General features: G+C 35.5%; 1 protein-coding gene across 24 annotated transcripts in view; it reads right to left on the bottom strand.

Moving 5' to 3' along the window:
* Hs3st5 (heparan sulfate-glucosamine 3-sulfotransferase 5) overlaps nucleotides 1–20,783 on the bottom strand; it is a 287,277-nt gene that overhangs the window by 157,432 nt on the left and 109,062 nt on the right. For 8 of the 24 annotated variants that reach the window (XM_087207905.1, XM_087207906.1, XM_087207909.1 and 5 more), the window contains exons 3-4: nucleotides 17,410–17,487; nucleotides 3,429–3,547 (exon numbers count right to left, since the gene is read on the bottom strand). The exons of 8 other annotated variants lie outside the window; for them this stretch is intronic. The gene's annotated coding sequence lies outside the window, so the exon portion shown is untranslated. Of the gene's footprint in view, nucleotides 1–2,967; nucleotides 3,404–3,428; nucleotides 3,548–7,452; nucleotides 16,782–17,409; nucleotides 17,488–20,783 lie in introns of those variants that run through there. 8 more of the 24 variants (XM_087207910.1, XM_087207911.1, XM_087207916.1 and 5 more) reach the window with 5 other exon arrangements.

Genomic DNA, 20,783 nt, shown 5'->3' with positions numbered 1-20,783 from the left:
TCTAGTAGGATTTTGACATCATACACAGATTGTTCATGGCCTTTGATTTTTCTGTCAAAGGTCAGTATGGCAAAATTGATGTCATTCAAGAAAAAAACATCAATATTGTATTGTGAATAGACCAGATGAAATAAAGTAGAAATGCTGTTAGAATGTTGAGATAAAATATTTATTACTAGTAGTAATTACAAACCAAAATTAGGAAGTAAAAATTCCACAGGAGCAGAAGTGATTGGGTAGCTCCATTCATCTGTGCACCCCTGTAGGTAAATTCCACATTTTCATCACATAATTTGAAAGCAAAAGCCTGTGGAAGTCTTGGACTTCAATTATATGAACCAAAAAATGCATTTACAAGATTCGTGATCACAATTCGTGCCTGGAGGGATTTTAGTTTCTTTTAGCTATTGTAGCAGCTGCTCTGGTTACTGAGAAAATGATAGACAAAATATTATTGGCCCTTCTTGAGCTTGAGTAATGGCAATGTGACTATCAATTGTTAGGAAAAGGACTGGGTTATCAAGAGATGCATGAACTGGCTTACTGTAAAAGTTAAACTGGTGTTTCTTTACATTTCTAGAAAGCAAATGGACCCCGATGTATTCATAAAAAAATGTACTGTACTTGATTAAAGTCTGGGGCACTTCTGTGGGACTCAGATCTAGGTTTGGGAGGCACCAGGGATAAGGGTCTCGGATCCCTCAGACCACTGTATTTGGATAGGGATCACTTGGCAGGCATAGAAGACAGCAACTGGCCTTTGCCCGTTCAGGGACAACCTGCTACCTGCTGAACATTTTAGCTGTAGTGATTATAAAATCCCTACATAGAGTAAGACAAGATTTACATACCTGTATTTTCTACTCTTTTTGTTGTTCTGTCTTTTGTGTGGATTGTGTATTCCTCAAGGTCACTTTCAAGAGTAAAGACAATTTTTGATCTTCCACTATATTGTACCCCCTGCAGGCTAAACATTATTTCCTTCAGGCTATCTATCCCTTAGCCCTTTTATAGTCTGATGGGTGCTACCTTGAGCACAATTTGTATTTGCTTCAGTTAAGTTCAGATGTTTAGAAAATCTGCTATTTCAGGTATGGCCATGAGTATGAACAACCTAGAGGAGAGAAGCTATCTTGTTCTTTGTTCCAGGCACTCTCCTATTATGACATAAACTAACCTCATCTCAGCTTTCTGGAAATTAAGTGCATCTCTAGCCCACATGGAGACCAACATTAAATGAATACCCAGAATTGTTCATGTGTGTTTTCTTCAAGTTCCTTCCAATGCACCTTTTATGTTTGTTTGTTGATTTTATGTTGATTCTCATTTTACTTTATTTTCCCAGATTTGGCCCAGTCTTCTACCTAGTAGAGATGCTTCTTAGTCTTGGTCCTGGCTTGTATTATGTGAATTATTTCTCAGATTCATGAAATCTCCAAATTTGATTTTTAGGGAGCCACTGCTTCTCAAGATTAATTCTGAAAACCCTTTTATAGTAATAATTTAACACCTCTCTATACTTTTAAAACCCATTTTATGGCCAATAAATACTTGAAAAATGCTCAACATCATGGCCATGAGAGAAATGCAAATTAAAAAAACATGAGAAAGAACTCAAAAAAGAATGGAGTAAGAAATCATCAAGAAACCAAATAATAACAAATGCCAGAAAATATGCGGGTATCCCTTTCACATTGTTGGTACAATGGTACAATGGTACAAATGTAAACTAGTACAACCACTATGGAAATCAGTATGGAAATTCCTCAAAAACTAACAATAGAATTCCATTCAATGCAGTTATTCCCCTCCCTAGACACCTTCCCTAAAAAGTTAAAGGTATCATACTATACTGATACATTCATCCCAATGTTTATAGCAGCACAACCCATAATAGCTAAATCTTGAAAGCAGCATATATGCTCTCAACAGATGAATAGATAAAGAAAATGTGGTATTTATATACACTGGAGTACTACTCCGCTCTAAAAAAGGATAAATTTGAGTAATTTTTGGAAAATAGATGCACTCTGGGAATATAAAGTGAAATAAATCAGATGCACAAGCTTAAATATCACATAGTTTCTCTTCTATGAGAAACACAAAGTATAAAAAATTTATAGAGCAAAATAAAAGATAATATGAATAGGAAGATTGCTCCTTTACAAATGGAAAAGAGGACTAGAGATGGAGGAAGGGGGGAAAAATGGAAAGGTAAGGGGAAGTAAAAAGCAATAAGATGTGTTATGTACATTCACCACTCCTCACAATGAATGTAAACATCATGTAAAGCAAATATGTACTAATAAATACAAAAAATATAAAACTTGTTTGTAATAAAATTAAAGAGAAAATTTTACAAACGTTTTATGTGATGCTTTTATAAATAAGTTTTCTAATAGCCTTAGGAATTTTTTGAGTCTCATGAATACATAAAATTATTCTATATCTGTTAAGATTTCATTGTTTAATTTTATATTAGGGAAAATGTGCTAAAACAAGTTTTCATTGATAGATTCCTGACTTACACATAAAACCAAAAATTGTTTCTCTTTATGACACTGTAGTGATACAGAAAATACTTGGCATAATAGAATATGCTAGAAAAACTAAATAGAATTCAAAACAGACTCTGAATGCTCAGAAGCCTTGGAAACGTTGAAAGATCATCAAAGGTAATTGCTAATGGATAAAACCTAACGAGTGTGAAAAAATATCCTCGAGGAACAAGTGCACATGGTGTGTGTCCCACACGGTTTTGCAACTTAAGAGGAAATATGGTAGACAATGCATTGTTAGATTCTCAAAAGGAGTGGTTATGGGAGAACTGGCAGCCAAAGCACAATACTCCAAGGAGGCCACGTGTGATCTGTGACTACGTCTTGAGGGTTTTGTGAGCAGAGTCCCTGCTTGCTGACCCTTCAGCTGTTCACTAATAACCAGGCCCTCCAGCAGATGCTGACTTACAGTTAGCAGGATGCAGAGAGCTGTTGTCATGGTGATGGTAGCTATTCCACTTATAGGAGGTGGACTCCTGACACATTTCCCCACAGGGAGCTTCTCTTTCAGTTAGGAGATACGGGAATACATGACGATGTTGAGCCCTGAGCCATGACAGCAACATGCATATTCTATAAATCCCAGTGGGGAAAATAAAGTGCCAGCAGTCGTTTATTATTTCTTCCCTATAATCACACTAATTAGGTGCTAAATGCTTTTATATTTAGAGAATTCTCAATATTACTTAACATATTATTAACCTAATTTAGCCATGTTTACTTTGCAATTTCATCAAAGAAATCTCTACCAGTTGTATTTCTATCAAGAATTCAAATGAAAGCAGTTAAACGAATGTATCTTGCCTATGTTTAAAACAACCTGAACACTCCCCAGGCTATATAGTTGGTACAGCTTCATTCTAGGCTTACCCTTTCTTCCAGGTACCCATCTTCTGTTCCTCAAATTAAAGCGTTCCCAGTAGCTTCCTCCATTTTCTTTCCAGCGTTCTGGTTTGGGATGTTTCTCCTGTATAGCTGTCTCCAGTTCTCTAAGTATAAATTACAATCCCAGTTTTAAAACACTCCCAGCCTCTGCAGGAGCACAGAGACGGTGCAAGGCTGTTTGCCACACAGGAGAGGCTTGTCAAACTCCTCCCTTCACAACCAGCATCTGTCACAGCACTATGTATGCCTTGCCCCGCGTCCAGCCTCTGCTCAGACACAAGGAACTCGGCAAATCAATCTGCGGGCTAACCTCCCTCCATGCTCCACACTTTTTCCTGTCCCCGGTGTTGCTTAGGAATCCCATCCCAAGTCCTTCCTACAGGATGTTTTTCTTTCTGAGGAAAGCCCTCCTTTTTCAATGCCTCCATTCACCCCTATTTCTAACTGACTCTTTGTGAAGCTTTTCTTTATCTCATCAACTGGGGTAATCTTTTTGTCTTCCCTAACATCTAAAGATATCCATTTGCACCTCTCTATACCATCTATTATTTTAAACTTTTAATTTGAATTAAATGTACTACATAAAAGTTACATAGTTCTCATACCCTTTAGCCAACTTCTAATGTTAATTACATAATCATCAAAATGAAGGAATTAAAACATGCACAATACTTTTAACTAAGCTCAAGTTTTCTTGGATATTATCTTTTTCCAGTAATGTATGTTTTCTGTTCCAAGATTCATTTTAAGACCCCACATTACATTTTCTCATCTTGTCTCCTTAGTCTCCTCCAAAGTACATGTCTGTCAGCCTTTTCTTTTCTTTAATGACTGTGGCAACTTTTCATCTTGTATTATTCTTTCATCTGTACATGTTTATATTATCACTGTGCTGTAGGCTTCCCATAAGATTTGTCACTCTGGCACGTTTTTAGTTCCCCAAAGTGTTTAGCACATGATAGGAGCTCAATAATTACTACTTAACCACATGTCAGAAACAATCAGAAAAGAGAGTAAGGAAAAGCACAGTTAAACATGGAGTTGTGGGCTACAGTGCCTTTACACTGTTAGTAAAGTTAGAAAGACTGAGAAATTGTACGACGGAAAACTCAGCATATCTGTATGTGAGCCTGCTTTCTCCTGGTTCCCAAACAGGAACCATTATTGGTGCTCCCACTTTTAAGCTGACCATGGAATAGGAGACCTGGTGACCAGCAGGAGGTCACCAGCATCTCACATGACATCACTACCACATCTCACATGACATGTATCTCACATGACCAGCATCTCACATGACATTGCTGGAGCTCACAATCAGTAGACCTCATTTTCTATGGCAGTCTGGTGTCCTAGTCCCTTGCAGACCACTGAGCTAAAGTAATTATTCTCTATCTTTCTTTGAGCTAAAGTAATTATTCTCTATCTTTCTTATACCTTGCTTTCTGCCCCATGGCATGGCTTTCTTCTTTGGGACCCTGAATCCCAGCTTGGTCCATTTCTGGTTTTCCCTACAAATAACTGGTAAGTGTGTTATGATGGCTCAGCCCATGACGCCATCACACACTAACCCAAGCTACTTGTGGTGCCTAGATTTCCTTATGGTTATGATCCTTCCACTACTACTGAATCTGAACTGCCCCATGAAGCCAGGAGACTCCTAAGTTGAGGGTTTTAGGCCTTTGTATGTTAACAAACCTCCTTAGTCTTCTAGAATTCTTCTCTCCCACCAGTGCCTAGTGCTATGTCCAAGAATAGTTCAGAATTGTGCCTGCTACGTTTTAGACCTAAAATAAACCCTCAAAGTCTCATGTATTCAGAGATGGGGTTTGGAGAGGAGACTGGACCATTTGGGCTCTGTATTCATTGGTGGATTCATCCATGGTGAGTTCATGGTGAATGTGCTGGTAGGAGGTGCAGCCTGACTGAAGGTGACTGGCTGCTTGAGTTGGAAGGGTATATTCTTATCAGCATTCTCCCCTTTTCTGTCTGCTTCTTGACTGCCATGGGAGGAGCAATCTTCCACCACCATGCCCTTCTACCAGGCCAATTCTGCTTTGGAACCAGACAACTACTAGGGGATTGAATCCATTAAAATTGTGAACGAAAACAAACCTCTCCTCCTTTAAGTTATGGGTGTTGGGTATTTTGTCTCAGTGATAGGAAAGTGAGTAATACAGTGCCCATTCCTCTTAAATTCAGTTGTCTTTTGTTATTTTACTTCCATAGTAACTTTGAGTCACTTTGATTCTGCGTGAGTCTAAGCCTCCTTCCTACTGCTGTTTAGTCTGCGTCTGTACTTTCTCTCCTCTGAATTTGTTGGCTTTGACCTGGTAAAGAAGGCATCCATCTCCTGTGGCCACAGAAGCTCTGCTTTGTTTTGGAGGGACCTAATTACTGGTATCCAAGAGAGAGAATATTCTTTAATTTCAATTCTACATTGCATCAGATTCAGATCTTTCACAAAGATTTTGCAATACCTTCTGACAGGATCAAGAACACTTGAACTGGAATCTGATGTGCTTCAACTAGGGTACTGCTGCATAATTTTTCATTTTCTTTGCAAGGCCTTCCACAAAGGGAAAACATGTCGACTAGGGTCCCACAGAGGTGTTTTGACATTTGACTTAATAAAGCATGAAGAACTCATTAATAAATAATGTTCTGGTAGGTTAACAAATAAAGCCGAATGCTATGGATAGACCTGGAAGCAAATCAAATCATATATGCAACCATGTGATTTGCTAACTTCCAGCAGTCTCTGTGCAGCAATCTGACAAAGCCCAATGAAACAATACACAGATAAAACCAGAATGTCATAAATGTATGGCTTCTGAAGTTATGGTACAGATATTATTTATTTTTTACAATCTATGAGACCCTACTAGTAATGGTGATCCAGCAGCATTCCACTAGTAGTTTTGATCTTTGCCAAGACAATTTCACTCATCAATATGTTTACACAATGCAGACACACAGTCTGTCACCTCACATTCTGTGTCATATTGTCTACAGGAAGATGACAAGAGTGAACTAGAGAATAAGCTAATGTGTGCAGGCTGGTCAGTCTATTCAGAGAAAATGATTTATTCAGCTAAAATGGTTTCTGATGAACTTTCCAGTCTGACCCGAAAAGCCTTCAAGAGTATTCAGAATATAAAACAAACAAATAGTTCTCGCTTTAGAAAAAAATAAAACAAACATCTAAACTGCCATGCTCATAAAGAACAGTTGCCTGGATTTAGGAGTATGCATGGTTCTGGCGGAGAGAGGCTGGGTCGGGTGAGGGTTTGGGGGAGTGGAAGGTGGGATCTCAGGGTGCTCGCGAAGGCAAATTTCTTTGCTGGTGCTGCAGAGCTGACCCCAGGTACTGCTCCACGGAGCTCTTCTTGGGATTACAAAATGGTGGACATCTGTCTAGTGTCGTTATGCGTGACTCAACTCCCTCCAGCTGCTCAACAATCTGGAGGGACACAGCGTCCTGACACACACTACTGGAACTGACCACATTCTCCACCAAACAGGGGCTTCAGCAAAAGCAAAGCACCACACAATAAGATACAACCATTTCCAGGCAATGTTTTGATGAAACAACTTGTTGGGTGGATCCAATTTCAATTTAAAGGCCTTGCCAACCATGCCCATATACATAGGTTTACATATCTTGCCAGACCTTTTATGTGATTATGATGACAGAGCCATTAGGTTGTTAATTAAATCCTAGTCCAAAGCTGCTGGTTTAAAGCAACCATTCTCCCGAGAATGAAATTTTTCTGTTAAACATTATTTGAATATTTTCACTTTCTATATGCTTACACATACTTATGTAAGTACTGTACAGTTAGATAATTATGTAAAGTTATACATTTATAGTCTGTTTTTCAAGTTAATGGAAATAATGGAAATAAAGGAGCAATCAGAGTTTAGTGCTGCATGAAGAGATTTCATGTTAGAAAAGAAAAGGCACGTGAAATAGTAAAAATCAGGGTAGACTATATTTACTGAGACTTACAAAGTACTTTACATGAATCAACTTGTATAGTTCCAATAGCCCCATGATGTTGGCAATACTATTTCTGCATTCTAGGGAAGAGGAAATTGAAACTTAGCATATTGAAGGTTTTCAAGGTCCAACAGCTAATAAGTTGCAGAAGACTTGAATTTAGGCATTCTGATTCCAGAGTTTATATTCTTAATTATTATTCTATATCACCTTGTACGCTATCAGGAAATCCAATCATAGATGGCTATACCACTACCCAGGAAAAAAATGGGTCATCCTCTTCCCTCATATCCTTGCACTGAAATGAGTTCAGGGTCAGCATAAATATTTAAATTATCTTTCTGTATATTTCCAACAAATATTAAACTACATAGATGCTCAAGTACATTGTACTTTGCTTCCCATAACTGGTGGTTTTCAATGAAGAGGGGCAAGAAAAAAAAACCCAGAAAGATAGTATTTTCCTTTTGTTATCTAAACAACTAAGCCATTCTGGCTTCAGTGACAAACCTGCTTCATATTTACCCAAACATATATATGGTTATGCATAATTTTCTTTAGAAACTATATAATACAATAAATCTCAATGTTAAAAATTTTGCTTCTTTTGGAAAAGTTGAAACCTTAATTGAAAGGATACTAACCTCATCAGTAAGTATGAAATTTTGAAGGAAAGATATGATTTCCTAATATGCTAGGGGTGAGCTGAGATTTAAACAATGTAAATGAATGAGAAATCCAATGCACTGATTCACCCTAGCGTTCAGAGTTGTAATATTTGATCTGTTATGAAGCAAGCACTTAACTCTCCTATGTCCAAAAGTAAATCATTAGGAAACATATTCTTGCTAGCATGAAAGAATGAGACTTTCTTTTTGCTACCTAATTTTTTTCCATAGCTTCTACATGCACTGAATTTATTTACATAAAAATATAAAAGGAGAATTTATAATGGCTATGTCAATCCATATAGAAACTTCTATTTATTATTAACTCTTATGTGAGTTGACATCTTATGCTTCTGTGTTTTATTTCTCCCAAAAGATTGAAACTGCATTTAGTATTTCTTTGTTACCCTCAGAGTGGTAAACAGAATATGTTTAAAACAATTCTACTTTTTGTAGAGAATAATTCATTACGCAAGTTTAAACTCCACACAAAAAGGTGCAAATGCAAATACTCATTCACAGTAAACGTGGTTCCCCCAGGCACCGCTTCTCCCTCATAAGTATTTGGATATTATATTACATTATATTGCTGTCAAGCCATACTTCCAGGCACATTATTTTTATTCTTTCCAATTTACATAATGCGTGAAAAGACAATGAAAGGCAAAGGCATGTGCAATGTCACTCAGCCCAAGCAGCAGGCTGCAACACTCTTGAGTCACATAGGTTTAGACAGAAGGGACACGTGGCCCACCAATCTGCTTGCTGAGCAGAGGACAATTCATGTGTGAGGTGATTAAAAATGGGAGGAAAAAGTTCCTTTGGGGAAAAATATGCAAAAAAAAATGTTGTTGCCTTCTAAATCACATCCATATTCATGGGGAAAGGGGAGAGGGAAAAGAAGGACAGAAATTTCCAAGGATATCACTAAAGGCTTCAGACAAAATGAATTCAATCCATCAAAAATAAACACAAATTGGCTATTTTCATAGCCTTTCTATAATTGGAAATCTGAAATACATTAGCACTGTATATTCTTAAACATCTTTTTTGGTTATTATTGAAAATAATAAACAATTAGTCTAATGAGCATAATGGTAGAATGCTAACAGTCATCACATTAATACGAATCAGATGTAGTTAAAATGATAATTTTCCATTTATTTTAATTATTAACAGAAGACATTAAATGAACAATGCCAAGGATAAAGAAACAAACAGAAGATCTATTTTTTAACTTCCTAGACTTATACAGGATTTACAGATGTACAATAGAAGCAAAATTGGGTGAGTTATTTATATTCCTACTTCCTTTACTATCAGAACCATAAAATCTTGAAAAGTTCATGAAGTACTCATTAAGTCTTTTGGACCTTGGGTGTTTACAGCTGTTTCCATAATCATTCTCATCAATCATTTGGAGCCCTGTATCTAATATTATTCATACTTTTAAATTTTCTTAAAATTTATAATATATTGGCTTAATAAATAGCATGTCTGGAAATACCAATGAAAATTCTATTTTACACAAGAAACCTCAATTTTTCACTTGGTTAAAGCCACATTTATATCCTTCATTTTAAGGAAAATTTGAATCCATTTATAAGACCTAAATGTACAGTATTTTAGGATGTATTATAATGGTTAAACTAAAAACTATCTTTGAAAATAAATTTATATTGCAACATTTAATTTTTTGCATATGAAACTTCCTAGGCTTAACAGTCTTTATATTTTTCTTTGTGTTTTGAATACATTACTTCTCTGTTCTATTAAATTTACTCAAATTATTTTCCAGTGAGTTATATAATTTTCCCTTATGAGGGTTCTGGGAGCTTTCATATGACTATCATTTCCTAGGAGCTCTGAGGAATACAGGCCACAGATGTTACTTAAGTTGTTTGTAAACTCAGCACTTTGCTAATTTTCTACTCCCATAATTCATCAAAAAATAACAGAGTTGTATTTCATTTGTGACATATACATTAATGGGTAAGTAATTTCACAGTTTTCTGAAAATTTTACTTATTTTTCAAAGAAAAACCCCCTCAAAAAATCATTTTTATAAAAAGTGAGATGTCAGTATTGCAAAAGGGTTATTAAATAATTTCTGGAGTTGGGTATCATGGCACATGCCTATATTCTCAGAGCCCTGGGAGGCTGAGACAGGAGAATTGCAAGCTGGGCACCTTAATGAGTTAGCAAGACTTTGTCTCAAGAAAAATGAAGGCGTGGGGTGATAGCTTATTGTGAAGGCCCAGGTTCAATGTCCAGTACCAATCAATCAGTCAAACAAACAAACAGATATAAAAATAAAATCAAAAATTCTGGGAGCTTAGGCATTTTCACTAATCAAATCACTTTGTAAAACTTAAAGAGATGGGCCATTTTCTTTGTTGTTAAGGGAAACATCACTTTGATAGCAGACAATGGGACATTTCAGGTAGACGAATGTACTGAGAAGCAGACAGGGCTGGGATGTACAAGACTGGAATTCAGTCCCATTGCCACTAGTAACAGATTCCTGAACCTGAACATATCATCGAACCTGCACAAAATACTTTCCCTGGGAGGCAAGTTGCCACCTGTAAAGTAAACGAAATTGGTCTAGAATTTCTCGGATCACTTTCACTTCACACAGGTTCTGATTCTACAGCAAAGATAGTGAAGTACACGGTAATCAAATGAAAATAATTCTTAAGTGGTATTCTAAAAGGAACCTAATTAAGATGAAGGTAAATTATATTTAAAAACATATGTTCAAATTTAGAGAACAGTTTTCATGTTTTTGAGAATAAAGTGAGAATTTTGCCCAATAGTTGCATACCTAGATGCTTTTGAAGTTCACGTAATTTTAGTTATGTGTGGATCATTTTGAACTAATTAGGTGTTGCTTAACATCACTGGTAAGAATTACAGTTATATTGATACTATTATAATTTAAAATTATTCCGTGAGTTTTGAACTACCAGAAAAAGCAAGAAATTTGAAATTAATATTCTTCATTGTCTGATCTCTTTGGAAGTCCTGCAGCACTACTTGGAGAATAGCTGTCCATTAGATAACTTGTAATAAAAATAAGGAATAGACTGTAAGGTAAAGTTGGTAACTAGGCAGTTGATTGCTTCAATCAGGGAAAACTCAGGTAAAAATCTGAAGTATGAACATTAACATATAGAAGTTTATCACTAAAAAAAAAATTTTCACAGCAGCCATTTAATAATGACTGATCTTGGAATCAAATTTGCATTTTCTGATTTCAAGACAACTAGACTGAACACAGAAAGCATTTGCCAGAGAGCTGATGCAAACAGTACCAGGTCTGATCCCATTTCCCACACCTGGTATAATGTTCCTTATCCACTTTATCTCTTGTTTATGTTACTTCCTTTTTATATCTTATGATACTACATAATTCACTTACATGTTTGTTATAATTCTTTTTAATATTTTCCATCATACCCCAATGGAATGTTATGGAAATAGAATTTTTGGTTTGTTTTATTCAAATAATGCACCTTAAGTTCTAGGAATACACTGGCATATAATAGTTATATACCTGTACTTGCCTTGCTGAATGAAGGAAAACACAAATATGCATTGAACTCTAATTTATCCAGGGACTTATCTTGATCCTCATCTGAGAACACTGCACAATGCATAAAAGTTTCACTTCTTAGACAAGAACACATATCATCAGTGTAGTTTATAAAGTTCATATTGAGCTACTCCTCCTGTTAAGAAACTCAATCATTGCAGTTGGCAATGTTGGGTAGACACAAGGGGAATGCAGATGTCCTGGTGCAGAGCAGGGGTTCTCTACTCACGAGAGAAGAACAGCTAAGGGACAGCAAAGGAGCTGCTGCCTCAGCAGGTATGAAGACAGGACAGTCTGCGGCCGCAGAAATCGCTTCCCACACCCACTCACCTGTTTGACTTTAGCCAATGTCTTGAAACTGACATCTAAAACTTATTCATTCAAAGAAGACCAATGTCCTAGAGACCTGCTTTATAGGAATGTGTGGATCACACAGTTTAAGTCTCACTTATACAGATATAAGTATTCTAGTGGCAGTAGACAAAAGATGAAATCTGAGCGATCTTTGCCTTACTAAACAACGTAAAGGAAGTTGGGCTCATGTGGTTGAGAGCTAGTAGGGAGACAGAAATTAAACTGGAGAAAATGTATGTAAATTAGAAAGACTGTGCTATCTAGGAAAAACACTACTAGAAAACAGCTTCATTAAGTTTTTTTCTGAAGTAATACATCATATAAAGGATAATGTATTAAATTTTCATTTTTGAATATTTTCCCTTCATTTTAATAGGAGTGTCACATGCCAACATGCATGACATTTGTTCACAGTTTTAGGTCACAAGAAATAAGCTTTTTTCTTCATAATTTTTCATGCTTTAAAAAGTTTGCATCATAAGCCATTTTGCATTTATTACAAATAGGTATTGCATTAGAGAAGCAATTCAACTGCATTCCATTTTACTTGCAAAGATAAGCGGCTTTGCATTACAAGTTGAGTTAATAGGACTGTATTTGAAGGATGTGTTACCAGAACCTAGTTACCTGGTTGTTTCTTATGGAACTTAGGAGTCTGCAAAGTGAAGGCAAGAGTCCTGCTGGGCAGAGGATAGGAAAATTATTATAATCTCCATTCCTAAACTGAATGAGAGTTTTTGCTCAGCAGAAACCTCTTGAGTGCAAAAGCTCTGAAATTACATCCTGCTGTTGAGAATGCCTGTTTGGGGTGGGAGGAGCCTTCCACTTTTATTAAAAAATATTTATACATTTACAACCCTTGTGGAAGCTTGCTATCTTTCTTTTCAAACAGAGAAGTGATTGAGAAATGTCTGTTCATTTCAGATGCTCATTTTTGGATTGGGTCTTTAAATTTGGGAGGTCTGATTTTTTTAAGTTCTTTATAGATTAGAGATAGTAGACCTTTGTCTGAGGAGGAGCAGGTGAAGATTTTTTCTCACTTTGTGGGTTGTCTCTTCACACTGCTGGTGGTTTCTCTTGCTGTGCAGAAGCTTTTTAATAAGATGAGGTCCCACTTGTTGATAGTTTTTGCTAGTTCACGGGCAATTGAGGTTTTGTTAATAAAATCTGGAAATCTCATTTGACCCAACTATTCCCCTGCTGATTATCTTCCCCAAAGAATTAAAAGAATCATACCACAGTGATATATGTGCACCCATGTTCATAGCAACACAATTTGTAATAGCTAAAACTTGGAAGCAGCCTAAATGCCCATCAACTGGAGACTGGATTAAAAAAATGTGTTTTTTTTTAATAAAACGCAGTATTACTCAGGCATAAAAAATGAGAAATTAGAGACATCTATAGCGAAATGGATGCACATTGAGGCGATACTCTTAAGTGAAATAAATAGGACACCCATGTGTAAATACCGAATAGTTTCTCTAGTGCAAGAAACTGAAAGTGCAAATAAGGACTGAAAGGTGTAATACAAAGGGGCAAAGGGGAAGGGGAAGTCGAAGGGGTATGGTAAATGGAATTAATATGAGAAAATGAAAAAATGGAAAGAAAGTCTTTGTAAATAGGGAGGGATGGAGGTGTTGAAGGGAGGGCAGGGGAAGGGGGAAAAATAAGAACCAAGAGAGATTATGTACAGGTGCAAATTTCCAATGATGAATGCCATTTTATTGTATACCTAAAATGTACTAATAAAATAAAATTTAAAAAAAATAGAAGTACCTTCTAATCTCTTTTTGCTGACAACAAAAAATGATTAGGTGAGTGCTTTTGCTGGTTACTAAGTAGCCCTAATTTTAGGGGGTGAGGTACTGAGGTTTGAACTGAGGGGAACTCTACTACTGAACCACACCCCGGAGATAGGTTCTTGAGATAGGTTCTTGCTAAGATGCCCAAATGGGCTTGAACTTGTGATCTTTTTTTCTCCAGCCTCTCAAGTAGCTGGGATTATTGGTGTTTGCTACCATGACAAGCAGAAATACTTTGTCTGAAAGATAAATTTCAAAATAAATTTTTAAAATTAATGCAGCTATGACTTTTTAGACTTATTTCACACATCAAAAATAGACTATTTTATTTCTTGGGATATTGTTAGAAGTTAAGTCTATTTGTTGAACAAGCTGTTGAGGTAGCTCATAAAGCTATTATTTATTCATGATTGTGTACCCTCATCATGTACTTTACCCACTGCCACTCATCATAGAGTCCATATTTTCTCCTAGTTAACACATTTTGAGCCTGAATTTCATCTTTCTGACATAAACATTCTTAACTACTGGCTTTTTAGGTTGTACTCGTCTAGTATATCTTTGTTTATGTTCTCATTTTCAATTTTGAATGACTTAGTTTTGGTTGTATCCTTGTATACACTTAAAACTGGATTTTGCACTGTGACCCAATCTGAAAATACTTCATTTTAAAGAGATAAGTGTATTTCTTTATTTTTATTGATATGAAAGATGACAATAATATTCTGTCATAGTATTTTTAAGTTTTCTGTCAGAAGTTTTGAAAAAGACTTTCATTGTATTATCTGTTTTCCTTGTTTGTAGTTTCTCAAAATATTTGTTAGGGGGTAAAGTCATATTATGTAACAACTTCATATAATAAGATCTTTTATATCTTTAGAATATTTATTATTTCTCTATGAGTAGTTAGGAAATACAGCACATTTATTCTCCTTTCCTCCCATTCTTTACCAGGTAATATTAGATAATAACAGTACCTTTCCAAATATATTTATTTGTACTCTTAAACATGTGTATTTTGTGTAATTTGATTGTCAAGTTAAATCCTAGAGATTGAGAAGAAAGCAATCAGCTTACTTAATACACGCACATACTTCTTTCTGTTGTGCCCTCCTAATCTTTGTCAGCTGTCTTGGTTCTAATGTTGCCAGGATATTATATTTTTATGCTATAGTCTATGACACTAATTTACATATTTATTTTAGATTTAGTTCTAGAAGTACATACATCAAATGCTCACAATCAGTTCTTTTGTAGCAGTTTCTACAGTCATTTCTTGGTTGGGTGGAGTTTTTCCTCTAATTGTTGTTTCAAAAAGGGCTCATGATAATACTTCCTGGGTTCCTGTATGCACAGAATATTCCCCTCTAGCCTTTATTCCTTGAAGGGTCATAAAATTATTGATACACAGTTTTTTTCCCATAACAATGGAAAATTCATTGTCTCCCATAGCATCTCATTGACTGTTTTAGATGTCTCAACTGTTATCAGCTTTTTTCGTAAGTTTTGACAAAATTCATCTTCTTGAAAACTAACAGAGTAGTCTCTTCTATATAAAAACTTTTAAATATTTCTCTTTTCTAGGATGCCAGTAACAAGACTTTGAAGAAAAATTCTTAAGATCAACATATCTCCATAGTACCTTCTTAGACTCAACACTTGGTTTGTATAGTTAATGGAAGTCATTTCTTTCTCCTTAACATCCCAGGCATTCCTCAAAGTGCCCCTTTCGTGCAAGTTAGTAATCAGTTTAGAGTGGGAGGGAACCACTGGAATCATTTGATGCAAAGGCCTCATTTTAGGATGAAGAAACTGAGGTTTAGGGAGGCTATGACTAGGAAGCTGAGTGAGACTGAACTCCAGTGACTCCCAGGCAAACATTCTTCCCATTTGCTAGGTCCTTAAAAGCTACAAGGATTAGAAATGTTTCATTGCACTTAAACAATTCAGTATATGCTTCGTCACATAAAAAGTTTATCCAACGTCTAACAGTTATCATGTCATTCCATGTGAATATTTGGAATAAAAAATGACACACACAGGATAGCTGTATTAGAGAACTTTAAATGGGTTTGCTGTTAAATATATAACTTGTCACTTTTATGTATTTCTTAAAAATGAGAAACTTAAGGCAAATGCAGATTTAGTTTTCCTACCTCAAACTCTCTAAACTATCATTTTGAAATGAAATCACACAGATTATGCTTAAAACATAAGGGCCAGGCTGCATCTCCAGACACTTCACCCACTCTAACAGCAGAATTTGGACCTAAAAACCCATTATCCAATACTGTCATTAAACTAAAGAGCTAATTACTTTGGATTCATATAGAATGAGTAAGATGCTAGGCCAACCACAGCTGTTTGTAATAATGGTGAGATCAACCATATGTTACCCTAGAGACTTAAAGAACAAAGACATATCAACACTAATGTGACCAAACATGAAATTAACCTCCGAACGGCAAAACTGAGTACAGTCAGAAAAATTTGGGAAGCACATTGGAATTATCTGATACATAAAATAAAGAATATTTTCAAGGAATTAATTGCTGTAATTTGAAATTAATGTTTAATGAAAAGGGAAATGGAGAATTTTGTTCTAATGCAATGTTCTACAAGTGAAGAATGTTATCTGAAAGTTGTTTTGCTCTAATTTGAAATATCATTCTCAAGTCACATAAGTTTTACACGATTCAAGAGCCTTGTTTTAGGTCATTTTAAACAATCATTAGAAGGATTCCCTTATAGCTTGAAAAAGCTAATTTTCCAGGTAACTGAATATTTTCCCAGTTCTTTAGAAATATTTTAAATTTACATTAAAAATACATGTTTTAGAAAACATTTAACAGGCCCTGAGAGGTAATAAAGAGTCAGCCATAATTTTATCAATTGAAGCTAAACATCAATAATAATAAATAATATTTTCATTTAATAATATTAAATATTTGATTAAATAATATTTTAATTCATTTACATTTTCTACCTATCCATCTGTAACTGTTTTTAAGTAAAAGTAGGACCATATCATAAGGTGGTTCTGCATTCATGAAAATTATGAACATTTTTCAACATTAGTAATTATGCTTTTATTATATAAATTTACTGGCTTCCTAACTTGTTGAGAAAAACTTATTTTAATCTTTTTGTATATCTTGCAGATTTCTTATTATGCCACTTCATAATAACACTAATACTTCCAAGAGCTTTATGCATATCTAAGTCTCCCCTCTTCTATACTGATGGCCCATTGGCTCTGCTATTCTAAAGCTGTCTTACTTTTAGTTCTTTTTCTCTCTCAATATCAGATTTCCTGATAAAGCTGAATTAAGCCTGAATTAAAACCAAGTTTTCTGTCTTCATTTCTGAACTAAGGACATGAAAGATTAACCAATGACAACTAAAATAGTGAATAATTTTAAATACAGTTTCACTTATAAGTATTTAGATAATCTTTTTCTTCAATTCTTCAACCTTTATCTTAGAGAAAAATTTTCTCCTACCTTCTTTACTCAAGAAATCACTATTAAAAAATACTTGCTTAGTTTCTCCTTGTTAAGTCATATCTGAAGAGATTACTGTTTGTTGTTCTTCATATTAGGACTTTTCTATGAAAAACCTGAAAGAAAAAATGAGCTATTATATGTGAGGGGAACAGACTAAAAGATCTCAGTGGTCCACTTCTGCTCTATAACTGTATGCTTCTATGATTCTATAAAGTTTCTGTAATTTGTCCTTTTGTTGTACATTTTACTTGCTGAGCACTGAGACCAGCTTCCTCAGGCGCCCTGAAACAGGGATATAAGTTTTCTTTAGGGAACTACAATTGAAGAACACAGTCTGAAAAATATGCCAGTGGTAATAACAGACTCACTTAAGGGGACAATTCCACTCTCTCCCTACCTGCTTCTCTGCAGGCAAAGGGAAAAAAGAAGTCAAAGAAGAAAGTAAGAGGTGAGGAGGGATAGAGAGGGAGAAAATAAAAAAGCAGTTTCTATGTTTCTCTGAAATTGAAGTTGCATTAGACCTTTATTAAGTCCTATTTAGAGAACATATTCAACCATAAACTTATGTTCTATAAATTTTAGGATTTTATGATGTGTACCACAATTTCAAATTTTATGTTCAGTTATGGTAATCTTGAGAACAATTCTGAAAAGAAATACATATGAAACTATTACTTCTGTTAATCAAATTCTGTAATTCTTTAAATTTGATTACATGAAATATACTCTGCCTTATTTCATGCATATGACTATTTTCAATTTTCTAGGTATAATTCTAATAGCTAATATGTGTAACTAATTGACACCACGGGGATATATATATATTTAATTTTTTTTTTTTTTGGTACCGGGGATCAAACTCAGGTCCTTTCGGTTATGATATATTTTTTGATGAAGGGTTTATTTTTATCTTTCATATGTTATGGACAAGAAATTTGACATAATCTGAACAAGTGCATACAAAGACTGAAAGAGACACACAGAGAGAAAAATGTTGATGAGCCTGATATTCATCCAAAGAATTTTGATTAAAACTTCATTCTTCATCATAAAAATAAAATCACATTGAATCTTTAGGGAGTCATCACAATTAAAAATATAAAAGGCCAGGGATTTAGCTCAGTGGCACTGCGCCTGCCTTGCAAGCACAAGGTCCTGAGTTCGATCCCAGGTACCAAAAAAAAGCAAACAATTAAAAATTTCAATATGTCTCTACTAATCACTTCTTTTGCTGGAATAAAAAAGTTGCCCCTTATAAACCTGAAATTCCAAATATTAAAAATATTGCTTAGTGAGAGAAAGGAAGCAGAAATACAATAAAGCCATATTCACTGAGTGTACATGTATCCTGTTATAAATATATCACATGATTTATAAGCTCTTACTTGAAAAGAAAAATTGTAATGAGAGATATATTAAATAGATCTGGTTTTTAAAATCTAAACCTGAGTTTTCAAATGAAGAGAAAAAGATACAACCCTTAAAATGCAAAAATGCTTAGCCAGCCTTGGTAATAACTCACAATTTTACTGTTTAAATATTTCTTATAATTACAGTGGATACTCAAGGATACTGGCCTGACATATGAACAACTTGAGTTATGACAGGAATTTTAGTTTTAACTTACAACCAAAGTCATGAGTTATGACCCAAATGCTGGCTACTTGTGAAGTTGTAAACAAAGACTCATGATGCCAGAAAAGCATATGTAAGCATACGTAAGCATCAGTCTGAGCCCAGATGCACATGTTTGTGGATGTGATTTTGGTCAGTGCTTTTTATCATCACTATGATTACTGCTATCAAAATGGCCCCCCAAAAGCTAGAAACGAAGCTAAGAAAGGAAGGGAAGGTAAAGAAACCAATCACAATCGAAAAGAAGAAGGAAACTGTGGAGAAATATGAGTGACATTCATGTGACCATTCTTGCTAACATGTATAGAATGTCAAAATCCATCATCTAGATAATCTTACAGAGAAAAGATTTGAATGAGGATGACAATGTTGCTAAAGGTGTTACTTAAATGAGTAAGTCATGATCAGTGTGTTAGAGGAGATAGAAAAGCTGTTATTGGCATGGATAAAAGAAAGGCAGGTGGCAGGTTAGAAGACATCTGAGACTATAATTTGTGAAAAAGCTAGGGCTATAAATGCAGGTCTCATAAAGATAATCTATCAATGAGTTTTAATAGTGAAACATTTTGTGCCAGTAAGGGACAGTTTCACAATTTTAAAGCAAGAACCGTGTTTCCTAGCATAACTAGGCAGATGAAGCAGCCAGTGCTGATAAAAGGGCTGCTGAAAATGACATACACCACTTCCAAATAATGACACAGAGAAATGGCTTTTACTCTCATCAAATGTTCAACTGTAGTGAAACTGGCCATTTCTGGAAGAGAATGCCCAGGAGAACATACATTACCCAGGAAGAGAGGAAAATGATAGGCCATGTGGGAAACTGTAGAATTTAGTTATTGAGTTGTAAGAATTAATCACAAGAAGTTAGTTAACTGAGAAAATTAAGAACTCGTTTCTGGGAATTTCCACAAGTCTGTTTGTTAAAAGAATTCCAGGAAACTTTAAGAGATGTTGTAAAAGTTTTACAGGAGAAAAACAGGTTTTCCTAGTTTTCTTATTAACCATTGTCCGGGGTCAAAGGACCGCAACCCAATGACTCTACAGGTGGTGAGAGAGATACTATTCACTATGTACATCTGCCATGTTTGTGGTGGGCCGGTGGGCTTGACTTCTGCTGAAGTAGCCCTACTTTCTTGATACCATCTGATAAGAAGAGGCCTGCGTTGTGCTCTTAGACATACAGATTGATGAACGGAAACAAGGGATGTGTAAATTCACCTGTAGCTTTTATGAGTCACTTAAAGTCACTTGTTATCACCAGATGTTAAAACCAGAAAGACAATAGCCAGAATAACTACGCTGCTTTCCTACATGTATAAAAGCCTTACTTCTTTCCTTTGTGATTGTGGAACAGTTCCAAGAGAATAAACTGCTGTTTGTCCCCCAGGCTGTCTCCTTTTCTTTCTTTAAAGGTTGGTGCTCTCCGGGGTCTCCGGTCTCCCTCTAGAGAGACCACAGACAAGGCCACAAGCCTATGAAGGATAGGCTAACCTTATTGCTATGTGCCAATGCAAGTGGGAACCTCAAGATAAAGCCTCTCTTGGTTTATCACTGAGACCCCTAGAGTGTTCAGAAAACATAAAGTCATGAAGAATAGGTTAGGGGTCACGTGGAGATCTAACACAAAAGCTTGGGTAACAAGAGTACTTTTAATTGAGTGGATCAGGGAGGCTTTCTGTCCTACTGTTAGGAAATATCTAGAAGACAAATGTTTACCACTAGAGGCTCTCCTTATCATGGACAATGATGCTGTTCACCCATGAAATCTGGA

Source organism: Heterocephalus glaber, unplaced genomic scaffold (genome assembly GCF_053883595.1).
Source record: "Heterocephalus glaber isolate CG9 unplaced genomic scaffold, H.glaber_assembly_v1.0 deba00000896, whole genome shotgun sequence".
Lineage (NCBI taxonomy): Eukaryota > Metazoa > Chordata > Mammalia > Rodentia > Bathyergidae > Heterocephalus > Heterocephalus glaber.
Note: the sequence above shows the minus strand (reverse complement) of the source record. Positions and strands in the feature narration are given on the sequence as shown.